The sequence below is a fragment of the Prionailurus bengalensis genome, chromosome A1 (assembly GCF_016509475.1).
Source record: "Prionailurus bengalensis isolate Pbe53 chromosome A1, Fcat_Pben_1.1_paternal_pri, whole genome shotgun sequence".
NCBI lineage: Eukaryota > Metazoa > Chordata > Mammalia > Carnivora > Felidae > Prionailurus > Prionailurus bengalensis.
In genome coordinates, this window is record NC_057343.1 from 135,538,641 (window position 1) to 135,550,188 (window position 11,548).

Genomic DNA, 11,548 nt, shown 5'->3' on the forward strand with positions numbered 1-11,548 from the left:
AGCATTACATCTGCAAAGACTCTAATTCTAAATAAGGTCACCTTCTGAGGTTCTGCATGGCCATGAATTTGGGGGGAACACCATTGAAGGCAGTGCACAGAGTGAAATCCAGAAAGCATGTGGAGGGGCTAGTTTTGCAGGACCTCAAGGAGAGGAAAGGATAGGGACGGAAAAGCTTCTCTCTCCCTTGTATGTGGAGCTGGACCTAAAAGCTAAACTGACAACACAGATTAACAGGAGAACAGCACACAGATTGTACTAAATATTTTTACATATACACAGGAGTCTTCAAGTAGAAAATAAAAACGCGAAGAAGCCATTAGGCCCCAAAGCTTACTGAACTGTCAACCATCATTTTATTTAAATCATTCTCCTCTCTTCCAAAGAATCTAATAACTTGGGGCAGAGGAGACCAGGGAGGACAATCCTAATTCTCTCAATCTCCTCTTGGAAATCACTAATGCTGTCCAACTCTTTTACTGTAAGTGAGGAGATGAGGGAAACAAAGTCCTTGCCCAAGAACATGTTTTGTTACAGCTGAGAGTAGGTAAGATCCAAGCCCATTCACATCCCAGGCAATGACCTTCCCACCCCCCTATGCAAGAGCCAGGCTTGGTTTGGCATCCTCAGTCACCCTCAGTAAATGAGAGCCATTTTCCACAGCTCCTTTCACAACATTTTGGGAACATTCAGGCAGCTGTCGTTGGTATTTTAAAGCCTCCCACAACAGTAACGGACACCAGGTCTCCTGGTGGTGTTGTATAAATTCACTAGAACAGCTGGCTCACCCCAGTTTTCCTCGTGATATGTTTGAATATAAACTGGCTGGAACAGGTTGGCCTTGCTGTTGGTTCCTGTTACCGAGACCCAAGTGTAAAACCACACCAAACCACCAGGTCACTCTTGGGTCCCCTCTACCGTCACAATCTATGCAACAAATTTCCAAGGAAACAAATGCAATCACCCTGAAAAGTATCCGAATTAGACTTAAAACCCCTGTGAGGTGTGCTCTTTATTGCCTGTATGTCGTGAGTCAATAAAAAGCTGGTGAGTTTTTTTCAACCCGTGGCTTAACCGTGTATGTCATGGGTAAGCGCTGAGGACAAATGGAAATCCACATGCCATTCAAGTGGAGAATCTGGATTTCTTGCACCACTTGGAAAGCGGGCATTCAGCCTTAAAAAGATGCCACTTCCACTGCCTTTGGCCCCAAGTTTTTACATTCAACTTTCCTAATGTCTCTAGGGGTTTTTCTGTGTAGTTATGTTTTATATTAATAGGCCTCGGTAAAAGTATTTCTTTCCCATTAATTCAGCTAATCCCAGACCCGAAGGAAAACCTGCAACAAAAGAAAAATGTACAGTTAATGTTGAGGTAAGTCCTAAAGATAAATTCGTATGGGTGTATTTTGAGGGGGTGGGGAGGCCATTCATTAAAACTGCTTTGAAGATAATTCCTATTGGTTTTGTTATTTGGTTCTTTAAAAACCTGCCTGTTCCATGGTTTATTCCACTTTATTGGGAGTGGACCATGTGTTTTGAGATTCAAGCAAAAGGCCCATCTGGGTTTGAAATCCTCCCCTGCCACTTACTAACTCTGACCTTCGGCAAGATGACTAACCTTTTTGTGCCGCTGGTTCCTCATCTGTAGATTTAGGGGTAACATCTAAATCATGGAACGTTGGCGAGGATTACATTAAGTGAGACAATTTAGGTAAATCATTCAGTACAGTCATGCGTGGTACATCAAATTCACTCAAATACTCTTACTATCATTATCATCATTAATATATTTTTTCATTATTATGCCCTGAGCTTTTTCTCCTGCCTGTAACGTATCTTAAAAAAACCCATACTTGCCCCAAAGTAATTTTTATGGCAATTCCAGCATATGGTACGACTAGTAAATAACAGGGTACTAGTCAAAAATCAGGTCCCTCATCTACCTTCATTTTGTAAGTAGGCCATCCCGTTTATTCAATGGCCATTTATAGAATTTTTATTATGTACACAGCAATATCTATGTATGTCCCAAACTAATATACCTTTTCCTCATTTTGGCTCATTTCTTTTTAAGAGAATACCATGTATCTCAAGAACTACTTCTGAAGGATCAGTGTAATATTGCTTTAGTTAGGATATGACTGTCACACTTGTTTGACCTCAAATGTCTTTCGCGGGTTGAAGTGAGATAAAGTGCTCATTGTTCAGGATGGGCATCAGGAGTCTACAAATCCAATGTTAGTCGTGCAACAAATAAACTAGTCCTGTGATTGCAGAAAAGTCATTTCACCCCGCTGGGCATCGATTTCCATGATCATGAAAAGACGGTCTTCAATTAGCCCAGTGATTTTTCATTGCTTGGGTGAACTGGACTCATGAGTGGATCTAATGATATCATCAATCCCTCTCTAGAAACATAAGCATACAAATTCATAATGAACATTCAATGTAAAAAAGTCCTTGGTCCTCCATGATGCCCACCTGGGAACCTCGGAGGCCCATGGGCCGCAGGTGCAGCATCCCTGGGCCAGAACAAGGATTTTTGTTTTACTATTTTGAAATTTTAAACCACACCACTAACACACAGCCTCTACTCAGAAATAACGGGATTGAGGTCTCTTCCTAGCTAACGTGTCATTTCATACCTCCAGATAACTAATCTTCCAACACTTTCTCTCATGGCAGTTTTTGTCCAAATATGCTGATAGGAACACAATATTTCAGGGAAAACATTTGCAACCAAAACCGTTGGGCAGATTTGAGTAATCACTTAATATTAATTCCATGCAAACTAATTAAGAGACTTGCCCTCAGGGCCACAGCGTCCCACTCATTACCACAAGTGGACATGTGTTCATATTCTTGGGCTTCCATTTTTCAATGTGAGTATTTTCACCAGAAGTATGTGGCATGTCTTCTTATATGAAGACAGAAGCCAAGGGAAAAGTGAAAGTGTTGCTGACCACCAACTATTTCGAAGTGGGATAGGAAGGGTAGTGGGTGAAGAGGAACAGAAGGTTCCAGGAGACCAGACAATAAAGCAGAATATTCAAATTTTAAAATAACGCTATTGCAATTGATCCTTGTTTCATGGACCAATCCAGTTGACCTCAGAGATCAGAATGAGCCAACCTCTCACACACCACACATGGTCTCTCTCTCTGTCACATCACACACACATACACACACACACACACACACACACACACACAGATGATTGACAATACCTGTCCTCAAGCCAAAGCCCAGGGGTAAGGAAATGGCATAGGCAGAATTCTAAAATGATCCCCAGTGATCCCCTCCCCTCGAGTGTCAAAATCTGAATATAATGACATGTCGCTTCCATGATTATGTCACACTAATATGGCAACAGGCATTTTGCAGATGTAACTCAGTTCCTAAATCACTTGAGCTTAAGAGGGGGAGATTATCCAGGTGGGTGAGACCTTATCACATAAGATCTTTAAATCTTCGTCTAAAGATCAAAGACAGCAAAACTAGAAATTTGTAGTGCAGGTGGATTTGATGTGATTTGATGGCTGGCTTGAAGGTGGAGGTTGCCCACTTGGTAAGGAATGTGGGTTGCTTGTAGAAGCTGAGAGCAGTCTCTAGCTGCAACTGACAAGCCAAAAAAAAAAAAAAAAAAAGGCAATCTGAGTCCTACACCCGCAAGGAACTGAATTCTGCCAACAACTAGAACAAGCTTGGAGGTGGATTTTCCTCCGAAGTCTCTAGATGAGAACTCAGTCCAGACAGTACCTTGATTTCTGTCTTGTGACATCCTGAGCAGAGAATCTAGTTATGCTGTGAAGGAGTACTGACCTTCACAACTAGCAGCTAATGAATGGGTATTGTTTTCAGCTGCTACACTTATTCATTACACAGCAACAGAAAACTAATGCAGGAGAAAAGTAGAAAGATGTTTGTATCTTGACTCTTAATAATCAGGCATACGTAAAAGAAGATTTTTTTTTTCTATCCCTTTAGAAGCAAAATTCATACAACCTCAGGCTGTGCTTGATTTCCCTAAGCAATCAAAAAAAAAAAGGCTATTTTATACTCTGAGAAATATTTATTGAGTCTCAGGTGATATTTTAAGAACTGTGTATAGAGGTATAAGCAAAATTACTAGGATTTGAGTTTTTAATACTTTAAACCAGTGTAGACCATTGGAGAAGTAGATGTGAAGCATTTTAGGTGACTTGGTTTAACACCCATGTCATTATCAGAGCATACATCTGCCTACATTTTAATACACACACATACATATAACTTACTTTTATAGTAATTTTTATAATTTATTGGCTGTGTGTGTTTCAAACTTTCATCTGATTACATGCAGCATGTCACAAATAACATGATTTTTAATACGACTGTCTACTACATCAACTGAACGGTACATTCAATTTTATACTAAATCTTGAGGTTGTTTGGGGGTAAATATGTTCGTTCATGAGATATTTGTTGAGCATCTACTGTGTGTCAGGCACACTCTTAGGCCTTAAATCTATGAAGATTAAAAAGAAAAATAGTGACTTGATCTTACAGTCTACAGAGACCAACATACAAACAATCACACATGTATTATTATTATACATACGTAATTATACATTTACATTGTTTTCCCCTCCCATCCCAAAGTACAGCATTCCTATGAGACTTTTAGTAAGCAGAAATGGCACAAAGTAGAGTAACTTCTGGTTTACCAGTAAGCCACTTAGCTTTTATGAAAGACCTAAATTAGTACCTGTTCTCACTCACGAAGATAAATAAAATACAAAGGGGATTTTAGGAAACATCCTTTTTAGGAAAAAAAGCCTTTACCATATTCGTGCAGGTGTTCCATAAAAAGGGAAGTGGCATAAGGCGCACTTTCGGAAAGCGGGGGATACCTGTATATGTATGTATCTATTCATACACCTATTCAGACACATACAGGGCTGTAAGCTCCTTCTATGTATGAATCTCTTTTTCTCTTTAAGGACAAACTCTATGCCCTCTGCAATAGTGCTCTTGCATCACAAATAACACTTAAGGAAAATTACCAGAGTTTTAGAGTCACTGGAAGATGTTTTATTGCTTGCGGCTCCATGCTGAGTTCCCAATTCCAGCACTGTGGGAGCTCTCACCAGGGTAGCAACCGCAATAGCCAATGGCAGGCCGTCTTCTGCCCCTGTTCTAGCCAATAGCTGACTTCCCCACCAGCTCCTTGCAGGGCCGGCGATTGGCGGAACATTGTATCACATGGTTGGAAACCGAGTCCGTCTGCAAGGGATAGCACAGGCAGCAGGGGGTTGGAATGGAGCTCTGGGGGTGGCACCTGCAGCACCTGGCTCCGAGGACCTTTCTAGGAGGGCCTGGAAGCCAGGCCGCAGACCACGGAGGCTCTGCAGCCCCGGCAGATGGGAGCTCTGGGAGACCCGGGCAGCTTCTCTGAGACCAGCACAAGCTGCGATCCCTGCTCCTTGACATGTATGATATTCCTGTTTACTGGCTATCTTTTTAGTTAAAAGAATGATTTTCTGGTTTCAGCCCAGACGCTTTGGGATCATTATGTTTGCCCACTTTTCAAAGAGGAAAAGTGAGCGTTCTTGACCTACAGAGTAAGGAATGTGCGATATTGCAAAAACCTTGACAACGGAGGGGTGGGGAAGAATCCTGTGGTCTACAGAGTTGGGTCAAGAGAAACTCACCTGCGAAGATCAGGAGAGAGCAGAGGTTGGTTTTTACTGAAAATAAAATCAGTACGACTATGGCACAGAGACTAACTTGTGGGCTTTACCAAGGTTTATTTCCTAGTATTACCAGTCCAGTGAATGACCAAGGGGGCCATTTTTTAGGTCGTGAAAAACTTACTTTGATTAACTCCAAATGTTATAGTAAATCATTTTTTTGTAAATGTCTTCTCACCAGTTAGGTTTTTTTCTTTAGTAGAGGAAATTTGAAATTCACAAGAATTTCCTTATTCCCCAAATGGTGAATTCAAAGTACCTAAAGTACAGAAAATTTGGTAACTGAAAATGAAGTTAAATGAGTTTGGTGAGATTCAATGCAAACTAAACGAGAACTATGTTTATATACGGTTTTAAATTGTTTTACCTTTTTGTTTTCAGTATTTCTCTTAAAATGCTACCAGTAATACTTATCATCGTTTTCAACAACCCAGGTGTGGATTCTTTCAATGAGGAAATTCCCTAACATGGTGAAATCTGTCTCCTAGTAGGAAAGCTCAAAATACCAGCTCCGCACTTCCCTAGCAGGGCAGGCAGCTAGGGCAGGGCCACGTGATTGATATAAAATTGATAAAGTGTTATAAACCTGACTTCTAAAGAAAGTTTACATTTTGTTATCAAAGAGTTGGGAATGCCCTGTCCTTAAATCTTTTTGTGGCTGGCTCCCTCTTATTATCTGGAGCTTAGAGATGTCTTTGCAGACCGCCCTGCCCCCACCGTGCCACCTTACACACCTGCAGAAAAAGGTTGCTTTGGGTCCATACTGTGCCATAGTGTTAAAGGCAGGAATTGATTCATCATACTTGTGGAATTGATTTTGGTGTCTTTATTTTTTTTAAATGCATTTTTTTCTAGACCTAGAAACAAGTGGTCTGCTGAAGTGAAAGCATCGTTTGAAAGGAGTATAGTATTTCTTAACTACATGTTCCACTGCTTATTTTCAGGGTGTCTTGGCGATTCCATCTTTATAAAAAAATTCAAGTGAATTTTTTTCCCCCAAAAGTATGCTGTGTTCTTTAAATTATGGTTTTTTTGTTGTTGTTGTTGTTGTTTTTTCTTTTCTAAGTGTCGTCCAGGCTCTTGGGTGGCTCAGTCCGTTGAGCATTCAATTCTTAGTTTCAGCTCAGGTCATGATCCTAGGGTTGTGGGATCGAGTCCTGCATCCGCCTCCACGGTGAGCGTGGGGCCTGCTTAAGATTCTCTCTTTCCCTCTCTCTCTAGGACCTGTGGCAAGATCCTCGTTGAACAAATGGCGTCTCAGAGGTAGGTAGAAGTAGTCCTCTTCACAGCCTTAAAATGGAATGTCTGGGAAATTATCAGGGACCAGCCTGAAAAACAGATGAAATCCCAATGGCGGATGAGAGCACAAGCTTGAGAGGGCCTGCAAAAACTACCGAGAGCTTGATGGCGGCTCAAGATAATGACTTCTCTTAGAGCCTGATAAATGTAACAATATGTTGTATTATGCTTAGCGTGTCTGGTACTCAAAAGCGAGAATCAAAGAAAAACTGAAATTGGAGTCAGCTGTCCTAACTGGAAAAGTCACCTCTGGGGTGACTATGAACTGCTTTTTCATGCAATTGAGCACTGCATTAGATAGAATCACTAGCCTGCCGCCCAGGACGGTGCTGTAATCGCCAGTGGTGAGAGGGGATTATATCGGCTTTCAGGCTGCTAAAGAGTCAGGTGGTACCAACATGGTAAAGTGGCTCAATATTTGGATGGTCGATTTTTTTTTCTCTTCCCTCAGTTTTCAAATGTTAAAGGGCCAGAGGAAAGGGCAAAAAATGTATTGAAAGTTAAGAACAACAGAAAAAGAATAAGAGTGCCGCATCATGAGTTAACTTTTCCTAAGTTATTGTTAGGAAGAAACCACATTTTATTAAAGTCAGAATTTTGCAATTGTGTGAGCAAACTAACATCCGCGTAACCCAGCGTGCTTTCTTTCTAGACCTAGAAACAAGTGATCTGCTGAAGTGAAAGCATCGTTTGATATGAGTATGGTACTTATTTCTGAACTACGTGCTCTACGGGAGCTATCCCACTGATTATTTTCAGGGTGTCTTGAAAGTTCCACCTTTATAAAAAATTCAACTGAGATTTTTTCCCCCAAAAGTATGCTGTATTCTTTAAATTAGGGTATTTCTTTTAGAGTGTTGTCCGGGTGCCTGGGTGGCTGAATCGGTTGAGCATCCAACTCTTAGTTTCTACTCAGGTCATGATCCTAGGGTTGTGGGATCGAGTCCCACATCGGGCTCCATGGTGAATGTGGAGCCTGCTTAAGATTCTCTTTCCCCACCTCTCTCTCCCCCTCTCCCCTGCTCGTGGTTTCTCTCTCTCTCTCAGATTTAAAAAAAGAGTGTCATATCAGAAATAAGCACAGAAATTAAAACTTGAGAAATTTCTCAGTTGTGTATAATGCTCAGGGACACCTTCTAGGTGCCAGGCACTAGGGCTGTTGGCTTGCCTAAAGGAGCAGACAGCCCAGGGAAGGGAAACAGACACCTAAATAAATATTTAATAATTTTAACAAAATGTTGTGTTATATAAATAATATATATAAGAGGTATATAAATAACGTGAGAAGAATTGGAAGTAAAACATCTTGAAAGAATAGAAATCAGGATAATCTGGAAGATTGAGTAGGCACATTTCTGAAGTGTGGCATTAGTAAATCACCTCCATTGCATTTATCCAAGTCAAGAAGACAAAATGATGCTTTAAGTGGTAAAAAGCAGGAGAGAGAAATTGGGGGCAGGAGAGTTTTCATTTGACAGCCTGATTTTGAGACTGAATTGTGAAAAAAACGAATACCTTGTGGTAGAAAGGATATGTGAAGAGCATAGCACCTACTATGGGTCAGCAAGGATTATGCTAGCTGCTGGAGAAACAGCACTTAATAGCTCTGTCCTTGAGTAGCTCACAGTCTTGAGAAAGACACAGATAACTAGCAAACCATAATGTTTAAGTGCTATGCTAGCTGAAGCCCAGGAGACCTTTTTTTCTTGAATCTGTATTGGCTAGCAGACAGAAATCTCCTTGGGGAATACAAAAAAAAAAAAAAAACAAAAAAAGGTAGAACCATAATTAGGAGCAGAAGCCCAAACCCTGGAAGTAGGAAGCGGAAGAGAAAACATCATCTTGAACCTCTTCTGAATCGGTGCAAACATGGCAGGTGTGGATTCGCGTACAAGTAACCACCTCAGGTAGACACACAGGTCAGCACCTGCATCCACAAACACAGGTGGTTGGGGAGCATTTTTGAAAATTTAGCTACTAAATGACAGTCTCCTGTTCCTACCCCAAGTCAATCTGGCCTTATTTTCTAGTCTCTTTAAAGAGAACCAGGAATTCAAAACCATTCAAGGGGCAATGAAACCCAAATAAAGTTAATTCCCTGCTCCTGTGGTTCTCCCGCTCTGATCATGAGTTTGTTAAGTACAAATTCCTGGGACCATCCCATAGCTATAACATTAAATTTAGGAATGGGCTTGGGCCGTGTGTATTTTTCCCCCCTTTTTTCACGTACCCCTAAGGATTCTGATAGAGGTAGCTTATAACCCTCCCTTTGAGGAGCATTGCCTTAGATGATACAAACAGATCCATACTAGTCAGATACAATCAGGTATTTTGATCCCAGAGTGATGATAAAATGTATCAGCCATGTTTTTTAAATGATTACCATATTACAGATAAGTAATTAACATGGCCATTCCCATTAAGCAAATTCAAATAGGAAATTACATGAACAGTGCCCTTCCCTCCTTCATCCCCCTCACACCCTCATTCACCACCCTACCCTCTTAATTATGAATAAGGTTCCTTCCAGACCTGTTTCTGTATAATCACATAACTATAAATGTGATACAGCTAAATTTTACTTTGTTGTAATTTGACAGAAACTTGTTTTTTTCATTTAATGTGTAGGGATTTTCCAAGCTAGAATTTATAAACACTTTCCTTTATTTTTTATCTGTTCTTTAATATTTTAGTATAGATATACCATAATTTGCTTGATTTCTTTTCAACAGGTCTACATTTAGGCGATCTCTCCCCCCTTTTTTTTTTGCTACCATGGAAAATGTGTCGTGAACTAGCTTTATGTACGCTTTCTTAGGCATACATGCAAAAATTTCTCAGACATAGCCCCTGAGAGGTAGAATTTGAGTCCAAAGGTGGGCACGTTTCAAGTATGGTTCGTCTCAGATATTCCCTTTTACCACCACCTGATAAAAACTAAATATTATCCTTTTTTAAAAGCCATCCTGATGGGTGGAATTATCTTACTTTAATCAACATTTCCCTAGTCTTTGCTAGATAGAGAATATTTCCAGAAGTATATGGGTCATCTGTGTTATTTCTCTGAATTGACTGCTCATAGCCTTTGCCCAATTTACCATTGATCTGTTTGTGGTTTTTTCTCATTGACCTGTAGTCATTTAAAATAGCATGGGTGGTAAGTCTACCTACAAAATAATGAGAAAAGTAAGAAAAGCAGTAATCACATGACAATACTATTACGGCTCTCAATATGAAATCATTATTGTAAACAGTATTTTATTTGATCCATTTGTCTTTTTGTTTAATTTATATGCCTGTTGTCATACAGAGGCTTATGGGGAGTGGGTGGTGGGATGAAGGAAGAGAAGCAGAGCAAAACTTGACCAGGGTTTTCAGCTGCAGCCACTTGGTGGTCAGTGGGACCAGTAACTAACACACAGGTTTGAGGAAAAGCAGCTTTGAGAAGGAAGGGGATTGTTGAGTTCTGTGTGGGGTATGTTGAATTTTACATCGCAACCAAACTTCTTGCTTGTGATGACCAGTAGTAAGTTGGAAATACACACATCACTTACCAAACAAGCTATTCTGTTCTGAGTGTTGGCAGCTGAAGGCTGACCTGTTCTAGTTTTGCCGTGTGGGTCCATCCATGTTCTTTGCCTTTGAGGTTGGAGCCTGGCCACCAGCTCAAAGTACATGATGTCAAGTTCTTAGAGCCAGAGTGACTAGATCTCTGCTAGGTGAACTCGCCCTCAGCGCCCTTGTTCTTTCACTGAAATACGATGTTGCACATGTTTTTAAAATACTGCTTGTGGGCAACAATTATTTCCAAGCTTGATTTGCTTTCTGGAGTAGTGTGCAGGTTAATGTGGTCTTTGTCAGCTTCCTCTGTGGTGTGCCGTGGCCAGGGCCAGAAAGTCAAAAGCTGATGGTGCAGCCCAGCAACCGTCATACTCCGATGGTTGAGAAATCTCAGATTCAGGTGTGGCTTTATGAGGGAATATGTGGTTAGAGGGCCATATTACTGGTTTTAATGAGTGTATAAACCTCCCATTAGGTGATATAGAAGGGACTGATTGTAAAAGTCAAGAAAACAACTGGGTAAAATCATGATAAAAGGAGATATTACCCTGCTCCAAAGTGTCTCCAACTCGAAATGATCAGTGAAGTGCGAAATTCTTGAGAAGGCAGTATAGTTTTTTGTTTTTTTTTTTAATGTGGTGTTTGTTGGGAGTGTAGTTCTGAAACATTTGTTCATATTGTTTTGATTACTTTTATGTTATTACCAGTTGAAAATAAATGCTGTGGCGTTGTTTTTATTTAAAAAAAAAAAAAGTTACTCCCAAGCTCTTTCCAAGGTTGCTACCTGTTTGTCCTAATTTGCACAATTTCCAAACGATTGGAACCTAGCCAGCCCTGATGTTACAACAGCTACCAACTTTTCCTGCTTCAGGGCTTTTTGTATTTTATGAATGTGGACAGTTTATAGCTGTTTATAGGATATATTATTAACCTCTATTATTGAATCATCAGCTT

General features: G+C 40.4%; 1 pseudogene; it reads left to right on the forward strand.

Moving 5' to 3' along the window:
* Positions 1 to 10,794: 10,794 nt before the first annotated feature.
* LOC122479756 lies at positions 10,795 to 11,172 on the forward strand (annotated as a pseudogene).
* The last annotated feature ends 376 nt before the right edge of the window (positions 11,173 to 11,548 follow it).